A 19,032-nucleotide genomic window follows, 5' to 3' on the forward strand; every position below is an offset into this window, starting at 1 on the left:
TCCAGTGTCTATGTTCCCAGGGTGAGCTGCAGTTGCCTCCTGCCTCTCTGGGAGACTCTCCAAGATCAGCAGGTAGGTGTGACCCAGGCTCCCCTCCCTGGGTCCCAATGAATGAAATTTTGTGTGTGCTCTTTAAGAGTGAAATCTCTATTTCCCCCAACCCTCTGGGACTCCCGAAAGTAAGCGTCACTGGCCTCCTAAGCCAAATGCTCTGGGCACTCATCTTCCCAGTGCAGGACTGCTATGCTGGGGAGCCTGAAGTGGGGCTCAGACCTCTCACTCCTTTGGGAGAACCTCTGCAATATAATTATTCTCCAGTCTGTGGATCACCCACCATGGATATGGGACTTAACTATATAGCAAGTCTGCCCCTCCTACCTTTCTTGTTGTGATTCCTTCTTTATGTCATTAATTGTAGAAGATATTTTTTTGGTAGGTTCCAGTCTTTTTCATCAAGGATGTTCTGCAGATAGTTGTGATTTTGGTGTGCCCATGAGAGGAGGTGAGCTCAGAACCTCCTCTGTGCAAACAGCCCTACCTGCAGGGCATTTGTAAAAAATAATCATTGGCAACTGTTTAACATCACAGCTGCCTGAGATGGTATTAAAAGTTGGGGTCAAAAAGAGGCTGACCAAAAAATTTAAAAGAAAAAACTGGGGGTGGGCTTCCCTGGTGGCGCAGTGGTTGAGAATCTGCCTGCCAATGCAGGGGACACAGGTTGGAGCCCTGGTCTGGGAAGATCCCACATGCCGCAGAGCAACTGGGCCCGTGAGCCACAACTACTGAGCCTGCGCGTCTGGAGCCCGTGCTCCGCAACAAGAGAGGATGCGATAGTGAGAGGCCCGCGCACCGTAATGAAGAGTGGCCCCCGCTTGCCACAACTAGAGAAAGCCCTCGCACAGAAACGAAGACCCAACACAGCCAAAAATAAATTAATTAATTTAAAAAAAAAAAAAAGAAAAAACTGGGGAATGATATTTGCATAGGGTGCTTTGAAAAGCTCTGACATATTCTCAGAAATCTAGACAGCCACAAGAGTGTTCTGAGCTGTTTCCATGCCTAGGAAAGACCTCAGAAGGCCCTAAACTCTCACCTCTGGCTTATCTTGAGGCTCTGCACAAGCAGGAAGTGAAGGCTAACACAGAGGTACAAAACTGCCTACTGCAGCATTCAAAGTATGCCCCAACACATGTACAGAGCCCCTTAGCAAATGCTAGGAGACTTACTGATTCAAAGCACTTAAGAAAATCCCTGCTCTGCAGATAGCTGACCATTATGCTAACCATGCAGAGACTTCAGTAGCCACACATAACAAATAATATAGATTTTATAGGATCGATCCAGAAAAGTCACTAAACACACTACAGATCAATATCTTTTATGAATATAGATGCAAAAATCCTTTAAAAAATAGCAAACTGAATCTAGCAACATATTAAAAAGTGGCATTTATCACAGGAATGCAAGGTTAGTCTAACACCAATCAATGCAATACACCATATAAATGGAATAGAGGACAAAAACCACATGATCATCTCAATAAATGCAGAAAAAGTATTTGACAAAATCCAGCACACTTTTATTATAAAAACACTCAAGAAACTAGGAGTAGAGGAGATCTTACTCAACCTAAAAAAGGACATCTACAAAAACCTACAGCCAACATCATACTTAATGGTGAAAGACTGAATGTTTTCTCCCTAAGATCAGCAACAAGACAAGAATGTCCATCCTCACAACTTCTATTCAGGATTGTAATGGAGGTTATAGTCAGGGCAATCGGGTAAGAAGAAGAAATGAAAGACTTACAGATTTTAAAAGAAGAGGTAAAACTATCTCTATTCACAGATGATGTGGCCTTATATATATACAAAATCATAAGGAATAGACACCAAAATTATTAGAATAAACAAGTTCAGCAAGGTTGCAAGATACAAAATCAATATACAAAATCATCTGTATACACTAACAATGAACAATCTGAAAATGAAATTAAAAGAACAATTTTATTTAGAATAGCAGCAAAAAAGAACAAAAAGGAATAAATTTAACAAAAGAGGTTACAACATAAAAATAAATAGACAAATGATCCAGTTAAAAATTGGGCAAATGTTTGAGTAAATATTTATCCAAATATTAAAATATTTATAATATTTATCCAAATATTAAAATATTTATAATATCCAAATTTATACAAATGGCCAATAAATACATCCAAAGATGCTCAACATCACTGGTCATTAGAGAACTAAAAATCAAAACCACAATGCAAGCTGTGACAAAGTGAGAGAGTGGCATGGACATATATACCCTACCAAACGTAAAATAGATAGCTAGTGGGAAGCAGCAGCATAGCACAGGGAGATTAGCTCGGTGCTTTGTGATCACCTAGAGGGGTGGGATAGGGAAGGTGGGAGGGAGGGAGATGCAAGAGGGAAGAGATATGGGAACATATGTATATGTATAATTGATTCACTTTGTTATAAAGCAGAAACTAACACACCATTGTAAAGCAATTATACTCCAATAAAAAAAAAAACCACAATGAGATACCACTTCACACTTACCAGAATGTCTATAATCAAAATGACAGATAATAACAAGTGCTGACAAGATTGGGGAGAAATTGGAACCCTCATACACTACTGGTGGGAATGTAAAATGGTGCAGCCACAGAGAAAACAGTCTGTCAGTTCCCCACAAGGTTAAACATGACCCAGTAATTCTACTCCTAGTTATATACCCAAGAGAACTGAAAGCATGTGTCCACACAAAAAGTTGTACATGAATGTTTATGGCAGCATTTTCATAAGAACCAAACGAACTTTACTAACCCATCAATAATAAAAAATTTTAATCATCCATACTAAATGTAAGACTATCTTTGTATTCTCTCTATAAAAAATATATTATAAAATCATTGTAATATAAAGAGGTGATCATATAGTATGCAGCCTAAAACATAGGGAAAGTACTTTAGAGGTATGTCAGATATTAATTAATTAAAATGTTGTGCTGTTAAAAAAAAAAGTGGAAACAACCCAAATGATAAATGGATAAACAAAATGTAGTATATCTGTATGATGGAATATTATTCAGCCATAAAAAGTAATAAAGTTCTGATATATGCTATAACATAAATGACCCTTGAAAGCATTATGCTAAGTTAAAGAAGCCAGACACAAAAGGCCACATATTATATCACTCCATTTATATTAAACATCCAGAATTGTCAAATCCATAGAGACAGATAATAGATTGGTGGTTTCCAGGGCCTGGGAGCAGGGGAGGGAATGGGGAATGGCTACTGATGTATATGGATTTTCTTTGGGGGGGTGATGAAAATGTTCTGGAATTAGATAGTAGCAATGGTTGTACAACTTTGTGAATATACTGAAAACTACTCTACACTCTAAAAGGATAAATTTTATGGTATGTGAATTATATCTTAATAAAGCTGTTATTAGACTATAATAAATAATAAAATACATGAAAAGATAGATGAGGCCGGAGTGCTTGCCAGCTACAACCTCTGTATAGGGAAGTCACAGGACCTCCTGGGTGACATCAAGGCCAAAGCCCTCAGGCTACTTTCAGCATCCTTTGAACCCATCAGTGTAATTTCATGGTACAATAGGGGATTGTGAAGGGCTGGAGTATTCTTTTCCAGAAAGCCTCCTAAAACATCCAGCTTGTGTGCAGTTTGCAGGGCAAATGAGGAGGAAGAACAATCCTGCTTGAGCACCTGACCTTGGCATGCCAACTAACAGTGATGGATACAAACGTGTATTTATACACTGCTTCAGAAAATGATTCAGAGAGGAAGTTAACAGAAAAGCTGACATGCCTGGTAAATGGGAGGAAGTTGAATGAAAAGATTTCTTCAGGGCCAACTTCACGGGTGTACAACCTGTGCAGTCATACAGGGCCCCACATTCAGAAAGGTCTTGTGCTTGGCTAAATGCTGTGCTGTCCCACTGTCTTGAAATTCTTAATAATTTTATCTTCAAACTTGTGTTTTCTAAGGGAAATCTGATAGAACAATGGAGCATGAGTGTGAGCAGAGAATATATGGGCAATGTGTGTGTCTACTGTTCCTTGTCACCCCATTCTCATATAACATTCATGATATCTCATGAACACAGAGCTCCAGTAGACCCATGTTGCATCAAGAGTTCAGTGACACTAAAAGTGAGTACAAGGTAAGTGTGCTACATCTACGACTGAGTAAGTAGGGGCACTGACAGCCTGCAGAAGCCACATTTACCATTTGAACTAGAAATTGCTAAGATGGCATTGGTATTCTAAGAAACACAAACAACCAAGGGGCCCTATTATATCCTTTCTTACTCTTGGTACTTTGCTGCATTAGCCAACCACTTATTCTGAAAATGATTACACAGAAGGAAAAGGGAAAGATAGGGCAACCCACAGTTCTTTTCACTTTTTCCTTACTCATCAGTAAGCTGAAGGTAGAGTGCTGGTAGAATGTGAACATATCAAGAAGTGAGATAAAAATATTTGGCTTCGTCTTCAAATTTTTAATAATTTCATTTTTGACCTTGTGTTTTGTAAGTGAAGCCCAATGAGACAATAAAGCAAAAGAGATATGAGCAAAAAAAATATATTTGGCTTCATTTTGTGTAGTATTTCTACTGTCCTGGTAAGAATTAAATAGATATGCACCTATGAGCTACAAAATACTAATTGTCTAATTTTGGTGATTCGGCATACAGGTTAATTTGCATTTAAAAGTAGCATTGGGCAAAATAAAGATGAGTGGTAAAATTCATGCTAATAATTCAATTTTTAATTTTTTCTTTATTTAGAATCATATTAAAGAGCAAATAAAAAACATCATGACAAGTCGAGAGAAAGAGAGAGACCATAGAGGAAAGGACAAGTTAGTACCATTTAGTACCTTTAATGGCACTTTGTTCCTGCTTTTTGAACAAAGGGCCCCACATTTTTCTTTTGCATGGGGCCCTGTAATTTATGTAACTGGAGATTGCCTTGATGTCTGCATTTGTGGTTCTCAAAAAGTCTGCTGCTTCACAAGCCTACACTTTATGTTGGAGTCATTGTGTGGGTGTAAATTGTGTCAGTGGGTGTGTGTTAGCAGGGGTGCAGTGAGGTAGGGAAGGTGCTGGAGAGTAGGCTGACAGTAGCAAGCCCGAATTAAGAACACACAGAGGGGTTTCAGAAAAGGAGGTGCTAGTTGGATTCTCTGAGGGGCTCACTCTCAGTATTAAAGTCACAGAAATAAAATTATCATCTTAAATTTTCCAAGTCAAATGATGAAGAAAGAGATGGGGTGGGGGAGGAGTTTCTGCTGCACCATGGCAGCAAAAAGGTTTTCAGATGCCTGAGTGAGGCAGTTCTCCCTAGGAGCTTAAGGTACAGAATGTGAAGGAAAATCAGAATCGGTCATGAATGTCATTTGTTGTGAGATATAAAGCAATCTCAAGCTTTTCTCTGTGTTTTACCCTTACCATTTTTTAAAAAAAGAGTTGCTGCCTCCCAGTGCCCAGGCAGTGAATGTTTTCAAACTCACTACCTCTCATTGCACAAAATGAGTTTTAGATTATTTTCTCTCATTTTTTAACATCTGTTTGAGGAGCTCAATATTTAATATACATTATCCTGCAATAGGTATAAAACATTTTAAAGATACAAAATTGAAGCTCGGTAAAATTAAGTAGTTTGCTCAATGTCACACAAAAGACTGAAGAAGAGCCCAAATCTGTTGCTGCTTGACATAATGAATGGGATACTGGATCTTATTCCCTTACTCTATAAAGACAGTGCATGGTTTCCTTATTTGGTATTGGTTGTGTGGTTTTGTGGGCAGAAAGGAATAATGATTCATTTTAGACTAAGAGCTACTTCAGATATTATAAAGGTCAGCTGATTAGCAATCTTAATTCCATCTGCAACCTTAATTCTCTTTTGCCATGTAACATAGCATATTGAGGGATTCTAAGGATTATAACTTGGACATCTTTGGGGAGCCATAATTATGCCTACACACATGATACAAAAATGAAGAAATATGCAATTCAGCAATAAATTTGGAGACTTCAATATTTGACTCACCAAAATTGAGAGAACAGTTAGACAGAAAATCAGCAAGGATATATAAGACTTGCTATGCTTTATAGGTACAACACTATCAAACAACTTGACCTAACTGGCATCTACAGAACGCTCCACTAAACAATGTCACATACATTCTTTTCAAGTACACATAGAACTTTCTGCAGGATAAACCATATTCTAAGCAGTAAAACTAGCACCAACAAATTGAAAAAGATTGAAATAATTTAAAGCATATTCTCTGAAACACAATGGAATTTAATTTGAAATAAAAAAACAGAAAAAATTGTGAAATCCACAAATATTTGGTAATTAAATATCACTTTTCTAAATTACCCATGGGTCAAAGAAGAAATTACAAAGAAAAAGATTTTTGAACTGCATGAAAATGAAAACACACCATATAAAAATATATGGCATGCAGCTAAAGCAATGCTGAGAGTTTATATCCATAAACAGTTATGTTAGAAAAGAAGAAAGATCTCAAATCAATATAGTAAGCTTTTACCTTATGAATCCCACCCCCCAAAAAGAGCTAATTAAACACACGGCAAGAAGAAAGAAGAAAACAGAAATTAGAATGGAAATCAATAAGATACGAAACAGAAAATCAGTAAAGAAAAATCAATTAAACCAAAGTTAATTCTCTGAAAAGATAACAAAACTGATAAACCTTTAGCTGGACTGACCAAGAAAAAAGAGAGAACCCACAAAACACCAAAATCAGGATGAAAAAGAGAGGACATTATTACTGACCTTACAGAACATAGAAGAACTATGAGGGAATACCATGAACAACTTTATGACAAGTCAGACAGTTTAAATGAAATATATGAATACCTAAAAAGACACAAATTAGCAAAACTGACTCAGAAATGTAGAAAATCTGAATAGACATATAACAAGTAAAGAAATAGAATTAGTAATTTAAAAACTTCCCACAAAGCAAAACTCTGGACCAGATGGATTAAATGATACATTCTATCGAACATTTAAAAATGAAATAATGCCAATACTACACAAACTTCCAGAAAATACAGGAAGAGGGAATAATTCCCAACTCCTGTGAGGCAGCACTACCATGATATCAAAACCAGACAAAGACATCACAAGAAAAGAAAATTAAAGAGCAACATCTTTCATGAATATAGACACTATAATCCTCAAGAAAATATTAGGAAACCAAATCTAGTTAAATATAAAAAGGATTATACACCACAACCAAGTGGGATTTATCCCAGGAATACAAGGTTGGTTTAAAGCCAAAAATCAATTAACATAACAAACCATATTAAGAGGATAAAGGGCAAATACTACATGATCATCTCAACAGATACAGAACAGGCATTTCACAAAATCCAATACCCATTCATGATAAAAAAAAAACTCTCAACAAACCTGAAATAGAAGGAAACTTCCTCAAGCTGAGAAAGGGCATCTGTGAAAACTCTATAGCTATCATATTTCATGGTGAAAGACTGAATGCTTTCCTCCTAAGATAAGGAACAAAGAAAGAATGTCCATCTCACCACTTCTATTTAACATTGCACTTGGGGTCTGGCCAGTGCAATCATGTAAGAAAAAGAAGTAGAAAGCATTAAGGTTGAAAAGAAGAAGTAAAACTTCACAGATGACATAACCCTGTGAACAGAAAATCCTAGGGAAATCTCAAAACACTATCTGATAAACAAGTTCGGCAAGGTTGCAGGATACAGTATCAATGTATGAAAATCAATTATATTTTTATATATACGAGGAATAAATGATCCAAAAGTGAAATTAAGAAAACAATTCCATTCATAATATCATCAAAAAGAATAAAAGTTTAGGAATAGATTTAACAAAAGAAATGTAAGACAAGTACACTGAAAATTATAAAACACTGCTGAGGAAAATTAAAGAAAATCTAAATAAATGGAGAGACGTTCCATGTTCATGGATTGGAAGACTCCATATTGCTAAAGTGGCAGTTCTTCCAAAATTAATCAATAGTTTCAGTGCAGTCCCCATCAAAATTCCAGCAATGTGTATGTGTCTCTCTCTATAATTGATAAAATTATCCTAAAATTTATATGAAAAACCAAAAGCCTCAGAATAGCTAAAAAACAATTTTTAAAAGAAATCTGGCAGACTTTCATGTTAAAACTTTAAAAGCTTACTATGTATATGTATGGTTGAGTTGCTTTGCTGTGCACCTGAAACTATCACAACACTGTTAATTGGCTATACTCCAATATAAAATAAAAAGTTAAAAAAAAAGCTTACTATGAAGCTACAGCAATCAAGACAACATGATACTGCATTAAGGATAGACATATACATAAATGGAACAGAACTGAGAGTCCAGAACTACACTCTTATACTTACAGTCAATTGATTTTTCAGCAAAGGTACCAAGGCAATTCATTGAGAAAGGATAGTCTTTCCAACAAATGGTGCTGGTACACGTGGACATCTATAAGCCAGAAGATGAACTTAGACCCTTACCTAACACTATACACAAAAATTAATTCAAAATGAATTGTAGATCTAAATGTTAGAGCTAAAATTATAAAAACCTTTAGGAGAAAATTTTTAAGACCTTAGGTTCTATAAAAATGTCCTAGATACGATCCTAAAAACATGATCCATAAAAGAAAAAAATTGTTAAATTGGAATTCATCAAAATTTTAAACTGTTGTGCTTCAAAAGATACCATTAAGAAAATAAAAAGACAATCCACAGCCTGGGAGAAAATATTTGCAAATCACATATCCAGTAAAAGATTTGTATACATACAAAGAACATACAAAGAACTCCTACACACAATAATAAGATAAACAACAATTAAAAATTGGCAAATGATTTGAATAGATATTTCCCCCAAGAAAATATATGAATAGCCAATAAGCACATGAAAGGATGCTCACCATCATTAGTCATTAGGAAAATGCAAATTAAAACCACAATGAAATACCATTTCACATCTGCTAGAATGGCTATGATCAAAAAGACAGACAATGAGAAATGTTGCAAGGATATGGATAAATAGGAGCTCTCATACATTGCTGGGGGAAATGTAAATGGTGCAGCCACTTTGAAAAACTGGGAATTTCTTAAAAAGTTAAACATACCTTTACTATATTACTGAGCAATTCCACTCCCTGGTATCTACCCAAGTTAAATGAAAACATATGCCCACACAAAAAATTTGTACACCAATATTCAGAGAGCATTATCCATAAAAGCCAAAAAGTGGAAGCCACGCAAGCATCCATCAATGGATGAATGGATAAACAAAAGGTGGTATATCCAAACAATGGAATTTTATTTGACAATAAAAAGAAATGAAGTACTGATAATTGCTACAACATAGAAGAACCTCAGAAACATGCTATGAGAAATAAGCCAGACATTAGAAGCTACAAAATGTATGGTTCTATTTAGGTGAAATGTCCAGAAAAGGCAAATATATAGAGACAGAAAGTAGATTAGTGGTTGCCTGGGGCTGATTGCAACTGGGCACAAGATTTCTTTTTAGGATGATGAAAAAATATCCTAAAACTGGATGATGGTCATAGTTGCACAACTCAGTAAATTTAAAAAATTTAAAATGCGTGCATTTACAGTATACAAATTATACCTCAATAAATTTATTTAATAATTCTAATGGAAACCAAATTCCCCACTTAAGGTACAACAGATACTTCAGCTACTTTGTTGTCCATAAGGCAAGGCCCTTAGAAGCATCTCTTTATACAGTTACTAACCATAATAACTATCACACTTATTGAGCTCTTACCATAAGCCATAAACTACCCTAAGCACTTGAAATGCATTTGCTCCTTTAATGCTCATAATAAATTTGAGTTTGATTTAGTAACGTCATGAAAGTCACATAGGTGGCCAAACCAGTACTTAAATTAATGTCTGCCTGACTCTAGAGTCCTTGCTGTGCATCCCTATATTCTTATCTATTAATATGAAGCTAGAAAAAAAGAACAAACCACCACCTTTAAAGAGATCTGGAAGACCTGATACCCATTTGACAGACTAGTAAGTACAATAGCAATTATGATCACAGACTAAGAAAGTGTATTAGTCTCTAATTCTGTGTAAAAAAAAATTACTCTAGACTTAGTGATGTAAAACAACAATAAATATTTATTATCTTGCAGTTTCTGTAGGTCAAGAATCTGGGGATGGCTTGGCTGGGTGGTTGTAGCTCAGGGTTTCTCATGAGGTTGCACTCAAGATGTCAGCCAGGACTGCAGTCATCTCAAAGCTCAACTCAGGCTGGAGCATCCACTTCCAAGGGGGCTCACTCACATGCTTGGTAAGCTGGTGCTGGCTGTTGGTGGGAGGGCTTAGTTCCTCTGTACACAGTCATCTCCACAGGGTTGCATGTGTGTCCTCATGACACGGTTGCCCACTTCCTCCAGAGCAAGCTGTCCAAGAGATCAAAGTTGCAGTTGTGTTGTCTTTTATGACCTAACCTCCAAGGTCACACACCATCATTTTTGCAAGGTGCTATTCAGTGTAGGAAGAGTCTCCACAAGAACATAAATACCAAGAGGAGAGGATCATCACAGTCCATCTTGGAGGCTGGCTAACAGCAAAGGTTCAGCTCACTCTGGGAGGGCTGAGAGAACTGGAGTTGCCAAGCGTTCAGTCCCACATGTACCACAGACATACACATGACACTCTCACCAAGTTAAAAATACTTGCTCCAAAGTCATGGATAGCAGCCTGTCCCTTTGGGCTGCAATCTCATTCTGCTGGCCACACGTGACAATCTGAGTGGACCCACATGGTGAATGGGAAGCGAGAATATGACTTTTGGTGCCTCCGCAATCCCCTTATCCTCTCTATCTGCAGTCTTATTATGGTATCCTCCCTTCTGTTGATTTCCTATCCTGCACATAGCTTCTCTGCACCTCCCCACATCCCCTATTCCTCATCAAAATGGACCTGTCCCGCATCCCATCTTTTTGAATCCTCCTTTTCATCTAGAGTTTGGAAAGTTCTAAATCCAGAATACTCATTCAAGGTAGTGGGTTAGGAACTCATTCAGTATATTTGCATTCTAACTGCCTTCCAAAGCTTTAGCCCCCAAATGGATGCATATGAGAGTTTTAGTCATCTGCAGGCAAAGGGAGAGCATTTCTGTCTCTTCAAATTATACCAAGTTGATTCAAACCATATCTTCATACATTCATTCATTCAGTTAATCACCCAACCAGCGTTTACTGAGTGCCTACCATGTACCGTGCACTGTACTCGGCACCATAAACCTCATCTTGGATACTGTGAATGCATGTCAGCAAAACATTTTATAGGTCACACAACTGCAGAGTATGGAAAGATCGAACATAGGCTCCTTTCCTAAGGTTCCAAGGGAAGGGAAGGAGCACACAAAGGCATCTCCTCGTATAGCACCCTATGATATGCATACATTACTGGAAGGGTAGATTTGTTAGAGTCTCAGCCACACCTAGGAAAAGCTTGTCAGCCAAAAGCAAAACCCAAATTAGTTCCTTTGAGTGCAGCTTTTTTTAAGTACATTTAAAGTACCACCCCCATGAATGCTTCAAAAGGTACATTTCTGAACCCTATGAATATGAAAATATAATTCACATCTAAGAGTTGACATTCTGCCTAAAATAAGGCAGCTAACAAATGTTGCCTTCGGAATGATTAGATATTACAAGTGTAAAGAGCTATCAGGACAGGACACCATTGTTTTAGAAACCAACCAATTAAAAATGTATTACACTCCTCAGCAACTCTTGGGTTGCCCCCCACCCCCATTAACAGAGAGAAATAGAGGAATGAAGAGTTTATTCAGTCAACAAAAATTTCTCAGTAACTATTCTGTATTGTAATTAACTGTCCTGGTGCTGGAAATACAGAGATGGACAAGACAGACACATAAATTGAATAAATATTTCAGAAACTTACTCACAGGGGTGAGCAATGCTAGAAGATAGTCCAAAAACATGCAACCCTACACGTCAAGAAAAAATTTTTATGACCAGGACCATCTTGGAAAACATGTCCTAAAGTCTGATTACTTGAGTTCAAATTTCAACTCTACCATTTAGAAGTTGTAAGACCTTGGGTCATGTAAATTTTCTAAGTCCCAGTTGCCTCACTTAAAAATAAAGCCTGCTTTGGGGTGCCCTTGAGATAATTGAGATACATAACAAAGCATACTGCCTGGGAATTCCCTGGCGGTCAAGTGGTTAGGACTCCACGCTCTCACTGCCGAGGACCCAGGTTCGATCCCTGGTCGGGGAACTAAGATCCCACGAGCTGCGTAGCGTGGCCAAAAACAAAACAAAACAAAACAAAACAAACAAAAAAACACACAAATTGGTGGGGGGAAAAAAGCATACTGCCTCCCATATAATGAATGCTTAGTTAATGTTATCTGTAATTTTATTAACTATGGATCAAAGTAATAATAAAATTAGTTTCCATTCCTTGAGGATACACTCACATTATGAAAGAAGGCTAGGGTTTATATTTTCTCCATGTATTTATTCAGCCACTTATTTACATCTTTGACATCTTTCTTGCCAAAACCAAGGAGAATATAGGATCCCAACACTTTCTTTAAATGTCTTACTTGGCTTCACTTAGATTTTGCTCACTCCAGATACTTGAGAGCATAAGTTTCTTCACTCCCACACTCCAAACCCCATTTCTCTTGTCCTTCCCCTTCTTCTCAAGGGCATCATGGATTAACAAATGGGCTCAACCCCCAAAATAAAGTCAACTCTTCTCATAGGTATAATAGCAGTCAGAGACACAGTGCCAGAGCTTTTAGCACAAGAATGAGATCCCAATATGAGCACGTGGTCTGTTTTAAAAATGGTTTGGGTAACCATTTTAGAAAGGGAATTTTTAGCCCTGAAAAAATTCACTATATCCCAGGCAGAAAAGCGATCCTTCAATATATGGACCCAGCTTTCATCCACCTATAGAAAAAAAAGTCATTGTAAAGCAAATAGCTATTATTCACCTTAGGAGAAAAGGCAGAGGTGTGCCATTCTTTCATTTCTCATTTTTGTTCATGTCAGTGAATAATAATGGCATTTACTCCCTTCATCCTCAGTTCTTTATTCTTCTGTTTTAAATATTGCTGGGGTTGTTCCTAAAAAAAAAACTGTCTTGCATAACTTAAGCATCTCATATAACTCAATAAATGGTTATGGTTTCAGCTTCTTAAGATTATTATTAATTTGAAATCCATTTCTGGGTTCAAACTGTATATATGTGCAAAACCACACATGCAGATGTGTTTATGTTACCAGGTAGCATAAGGAGATAGTGTAAAAAAAGCATGGGTTCCCAAGTCAAACAAGTTAGGGCTCAAATACCAGGTCTGACATTTACTAGCTATGTTTAGTAGGCAAACTATTTACCCTCAATGAACCTCAATTTTCTCACCCATGCATTGGGTTTATCACAGCGAATAAATGAGATAAGATCTGTAGAATGCTTGGCACCCTAATAGGTGGTCTATAAGTATTAGCAGCCTCTTTTGGAGGGGGTATAGGAAGGGAGTCACGTGTAACTTAAATTTCCACAGGCTGCCCAATTCTTTGTGTAGACAGTAGAAACTCAAATCCCACTGGTTCAGTCCCCTCACCTGCACCAGGACACCTTTCTCCCCAAAGTCTCCCCACTTACTTCTGAGAATTCTTAGAAAATTTTTATATGTGTTCACAAAATCTTCGCCCGCCTTGGCCTTGGTTTTGGAGTCCCCAAGACCTGTGAAGCCAAAAACAGGCCTCCATTCACCATTTCCCTCACCATTTCCCCCAGCTTCAGTGCTCTCCAGAAGAGCATCATTTTCCATGCCAGGGAAGCAGCTTTTGCTTCTCCTCAAAGCTGTGGATCATGAGGTATTTGAACAGAATTGGTTTGTTTTGAGTCCTTACTCTGACGCGCCACACTGCGTTCTAGGCATTCATGGGGGAAAAGCCCCTCCTCCCAGCTCTGTGCTGCATTTTGTCACCTGGTCCCTAAGAAGCACTATTTGTTTCCCGAGTATTACAGGAAGCCTCATGAGAAAACCTTCTTTAGTTTCTGCCAGAAGCCCCGCTGCTCATGGGCCACATACCTCCTCGCTGGCCACAAGCTGGGATGCATACCATGTTTTCCTCCTGTGTCACATGCTCTCTGTGTCATGCCCATATCTCCTCAGGCCTTACCGATGGCCAACAGCTGCATCACTTTGCCTGAGGCCTTCTTCAGTAGCCTGCCTGCCCTGCTTGCAGGCACTCTGCTTGGGTGCAGTCCTCAGCCAATGACTGACAGGAATAGGTGTGGATAACTCCAAGGTCTATGTTCTACATCAGCTTCTAGAGTTCCCCAGTACAAGGAAACTCCAGTTAACCACAGTGGTAACTGGCTTGATAAGGCATCATTCATTCAGTGGCTCTTTTCTTACCTGTCTCACTTCCCTACTCCCTTATTAGCATTTCTTAGGATTATCTCCCCTCAAAACTACTTGCACTCAAATCCTTGTCTTCAAGTCTACTTCTAGGGGAACCTAAACTAAGACGACTCCTCATGTCCCCATCTTTCTCTCCAGACCCAAAGAGCACACATCTCCCCAGGCAAAATCAACACATACCAGTAAATACTTGAGGAACTACTGGTCCACCAGTTCCTTAGACATGGCCAAGGTCTGAATCCAGATCAGCCCCAGCTGGGCCTTCTTCTACAAATATAAGTATCCTTCCATATACAGAGATCCTGGGTTAGGTGCCCCTTCTATGGACTTCTCCAGTTTCTGTGTTTCCCCAGTTGTCATAATGGCAATGCTGTATTATAATTCCATATTTTATTAACCACTGATGCCATCACATTCTAAGGTCTGTGAGGGCAGGACAGTGTCTGTCTTGTTTATCATTTATACCTATTACATATGATAGTGTATTGTGCAGAGTCAATCCTCAATAAGCATAAGTTGATTTCAATTAAATTTCTAAGGAAGAACAAAAGCCTGACACCTCAGGCAGTCTGAAACCAGGGAAAAGGAATGAGCTCATACTAATCAAAAATACTGACCACTTGTAGAGAGTCAGCTATATGCCTGGTCCTATGTTAAGTAATTTTCAAACATTATTTCATGGAACATTTATATTTACCTATGAGATAGGTACTACAATTCTCATTTTAGTATAGGGAACATGAAATATAGAAAAGTTCAACACCTTGGCCAAAGATACACTGCTACTAAGTAGCAACACTGGTATCAGATTCAGGTCTGTCTGAATCCAAGAGTTAGTTAGCTTATTAAGCACTACACTGTCTCTGTTGAGAATCTCTCAATACTATTCTGCTTTGCACGTAGAAAGTATCATCAGAGGCCAAGCACTATTGTATGAATAATGGTGATAGTCTAATGACCATTAAAAATAAGTGTAGTGGCTTGAATGGTGGCCCCACAAATATGTCCATGTCCTAATCCCCAAAACATGTGAATGTGACCTTACTGAAAAAAAGGATCTTTGCAGACGTAATTGAGTTAAGGATCTTGAGATGAGGAGATCATCCTAGATTATCCACGTAGACTTTCAATCTAATGACAAGTATCCTTAGAAGAGGCAGACGGAAGAGGAGGAGGCAATGTGACCATGGAGGCACCAGAAGCTGGAAGAGGTAAGGAACAGATTCTTGCCTAGAGCCTTCTGAGAGAGTGCAGTCCTGCTGATACATTAATTTCAGACTTCTGGCCTCCAGAATTGTGAAAGAACAAATTTCTGTTGTTTTAAGCCACCGTGTGTGGTAATTTGTTATGGTAGGCCTAGGGGACTAATATAGGCCCAACATTCATTTGTCCATTCATTCATTCTACAAACATTTGAAAAGCATCTCTTATTACGTGCAAGACACTGCTACACAAACAGATAAGACGCTATCTCTGCCTTCAAGAAGTTTATAGTTAAGTTCAGGACCTTATGCCTGAGTCATATGGGCATTCTACTCTGGCACTAGACCTACTGGCCATTTTGCTGGCCAGTCCACTGCATAATTATGTGGCAAGTTAGAGTGCTAGGCCGCCATTGGAAATCTCTGAAACTTGAAAGAGATAGGGATCTTGAAGATCATTTGGTTCAACCTCTCCCCTCCACCCAGTATAGGAATCCACTTTTCAGAGTTCCTGGTAGGGGGCCATTCAGCCTCTTTTTGAGCACTTCCCCAATGAGTAGTGTATCCCTTTCATACTAAATCTCTCATGTATGGGCAACTTCCACTGTAGGGTTCTCACCGTCACTGAGCCCCAATTTGCCCATTATGGCTTCCATCCAATTATCAAAATTCTATCCTCAAGACCCATGAGAATATGTCTAATTCTTCTTTCATATAACAATCCCTCAAATTATTTAAAACACCTGATATGTTTCCCCAACTATCTTCTGCTAGCTGGCAACTAGCCCAGTTTAACTTACCATTCCTCAGGTGAAGTGGTTTCTAAACCTTTCACCATATTGCATTCCTTCTCTAAATACAGTATCGTTTATCCATACAATTTAAAATATGGCACTGAGAACAGAATACAGTTTACACATAACTCAAGCAGAGGAGAATGGGACCATTATCTCCTTTATTCTGGGCTTAATTCACACATCCTAAGACTGTATTCATATTGTAAAAAATGATGTTACACGATTGACTCATTCTGACCTTCTTGGCAGCTGAAACCTAAGTCTTTTACTGAATTTCCATTAAACCTGGTTTCCCTTATATGCCTATATGCTTGATTTTGGAATCTATGTGAAATATTTTTTATTTACTTCTGGAAATTGCCCGTTTTTTGTTTCAGCTAATTTTTCCAAGCTGTCAAAATACCTTTCAATTCTGATTTCTCATCCAGCATATTAACTTGCTTTGAGTGATTCTCATTCCCATGCTCCCCCACCCCATCCCTGGAACTTACCACTATGTCTTCAGGCTCTGGTTTAAACCCTTTCTTTCTGGACTCTTAGAACCTGCTCACATACTCCGATAAGCCATTACTCCTAGCCCTTGACTCCTGTCAAGTCATGACAAACAATTTCTGGGTCAGGGCTCCAATCTCTAAAGTTCCTTCCAGCTCTAATCTTTTATTCATGTTAGAAACTGGCAGATATTCAAAACCATTGCAGTTGATAGGATGCATGTAAGTGTAGGGGGCAGCTAGCACCTTATGAGATCCAGGAAGACAACCAATGTTTTATAAATGGCATCAAAGCAACATAACTGGGGAAGACCCTGGGGAATTACAGCATCGTTAAGAAAGTTCACAGCAAGGTTTTGGAAGCCCTTTTGGGTTCTATTCTCTGAGCTGCAGATATAAACCTGAAGAACCCAAATGTGGCTCTCATAGGCCTGTGGACCAGTTCTAAAGCTCTGGGGGCATCACCACCTGACACTATCAAAACTAACTCAGTAAGAAGGGCCCAGAGTTCACTGTGGCTATTGGGGCATAACAAATAGTATCTTGTCAATACCTTGCAGTCGTTCTTTATTGAATTAAAAGGCATGTCGATAAGAGAGGTGAAAGGATGAGGTAGGAAGATGTGACATGTTTGGGAAAAAGAAGAAATCCTGTTTCAATACCACATTTTCTGATTATTTTTCTCCATTTCTTTTCCAAAGAAAAATTCAGTGGAGTAGTTTGTGGTGGTGAGGATGTGATGTAAGAAAAAAGAGGGAAAACTACTATTTAGAAGTTGTTTTATTATTATTTTACAAATTTTCATATTCCCTATGCTATTGAGATGCCAGTCATATTTAAAAGTATTTATGGGTCTTCCCTGGTGGTGCAGTGGTTAAGAATCCGCCTGCCAATGCAGGGGACATGGGTTCGAGCCCTGGTCTGGGAAGATCCCACATGCCGCAGAGCAACTAAGCCCGTACGCCACAACTACTGAGCCCGCGTGCCACGACTACTGAAGCCTGTGTGCCTACAGCCTGTGCTCCGCAACAAAGAGAAGCCACCACAATGAGAAGCCTGTGCACCGCAGTGAAGAGTAGCCCCCTCTCGCCGCAACTAGAGAAAGCCTGCGCGCAGCAACAAAGACACAACACAGCCAAAAATAAATAAATAAATAAATAAATTTAAAAAATAAAAATAAAAGTATTTATGACAAATGATGGGCTAGAAGGGCTAAAAATAATAAAAATTAAGCAAGTACCATCAATCCAAAGTCTCCAATGATACTTTATACCTACATAGCACTTTACATTTCTCAGAACACTTTTTGCATACATTACAACCTCACGACAACCCTGTAGAACTGCCATTATTATCTCTGCTTCAAGATGAGATTTGGTAAGGTCAAGAGACTTGCCCAAGTTTATAAAAGTAGTGAGCAAAGGCAGAACTGGGAACTGAACTGTTATATTCCAAGCAGTATTCTCTACACCATGGTACAGCTATTCTGAAAGAAGAAAGAACAAATCATTACTAGCAGAGCAATCCTGAAAAACTGCAAGTATCTTTAGATTTCATACAAAAGGAGTGGAGATTCCTTTCTTTTATATACAGGTGGAAATAATGCAATCACTCTGCAAGTCCCCTATCTCAGTCTCTCTCAGTTAGTCCACAAAGATGTTTCTAACTACTCCAATTTAACGATTTAACAAATGTTTATACTTGCAACACATAAGGTGCTATGCTAAAGGAGTGGAAATTACAGAATTATCTTGGCTCTCAAAAAGATTATCATCCAGTAGAGAAGACAGGTGTCTTAGTTATCTATTGCTGCATAACAAACCAACCCAAAACATAATGGTTTAAGAGAACAACAACCATCTCCTATTGCTCATGATTCTATAGGTTGGCTAGGCTTAGCTGGGCAGTTCCTCTCTTCCGCCGGCATTTGGGCGTCCCCAAGACTACCCTCAGGTTCACTAGAAGGACTCACAGAACTCAGAAAAGCCATTATACTCAGA

At 38.4% G+C, this 19,032-nt stretch overlaps 1 long non-coding RNA gene across 14 annotated transcripts in view; it reads right to left on the reverse strand.

The window, feature by feature from the left end:
- Positions 1 to 950: 950 nt before the first annotated feature.
- LOC309652620 overlaps positions 951 to 19,032 on the reverse strand; it is a 137,720-nt gene continuing 119,638 nt past the window's right edge. For 11 of the 14 annotated variants that reach the window (XR_014258802.1, XR_014258803.1, XR_014258804.1 and 8 more), the window contains 2 exons: positions 13,103 to 13,234; positions 951 to 10,523 (listed from right to left, as the gene is read on the reverse strand). This is a non-coding gene — a long non-coding RNA (uncharacterized lncRNA). The remainder of the gene's footprint in view (positions 10,524 to 13,102; positions 13,235 to 19,032) is intronic. The other 3 variants (XR_014258807.1, XR_014258810.1, XR_014258814.1) reach the window with 1 other exon arrangement.

The sequence above is a fragment of the Balaenoptera physalus genome, assembly GCF_965194825.1.
Source record: "Balaenoptera physalus genome assembly, chromosome: X".
NCBI classification, from domain to species: domain Eukaryota; kingdom Metazoa; phylum Chordata; class Mammalia; order Artiodactyla; family Balaenopteridae; genus Balaenoptera; species Balaenoptera physalus.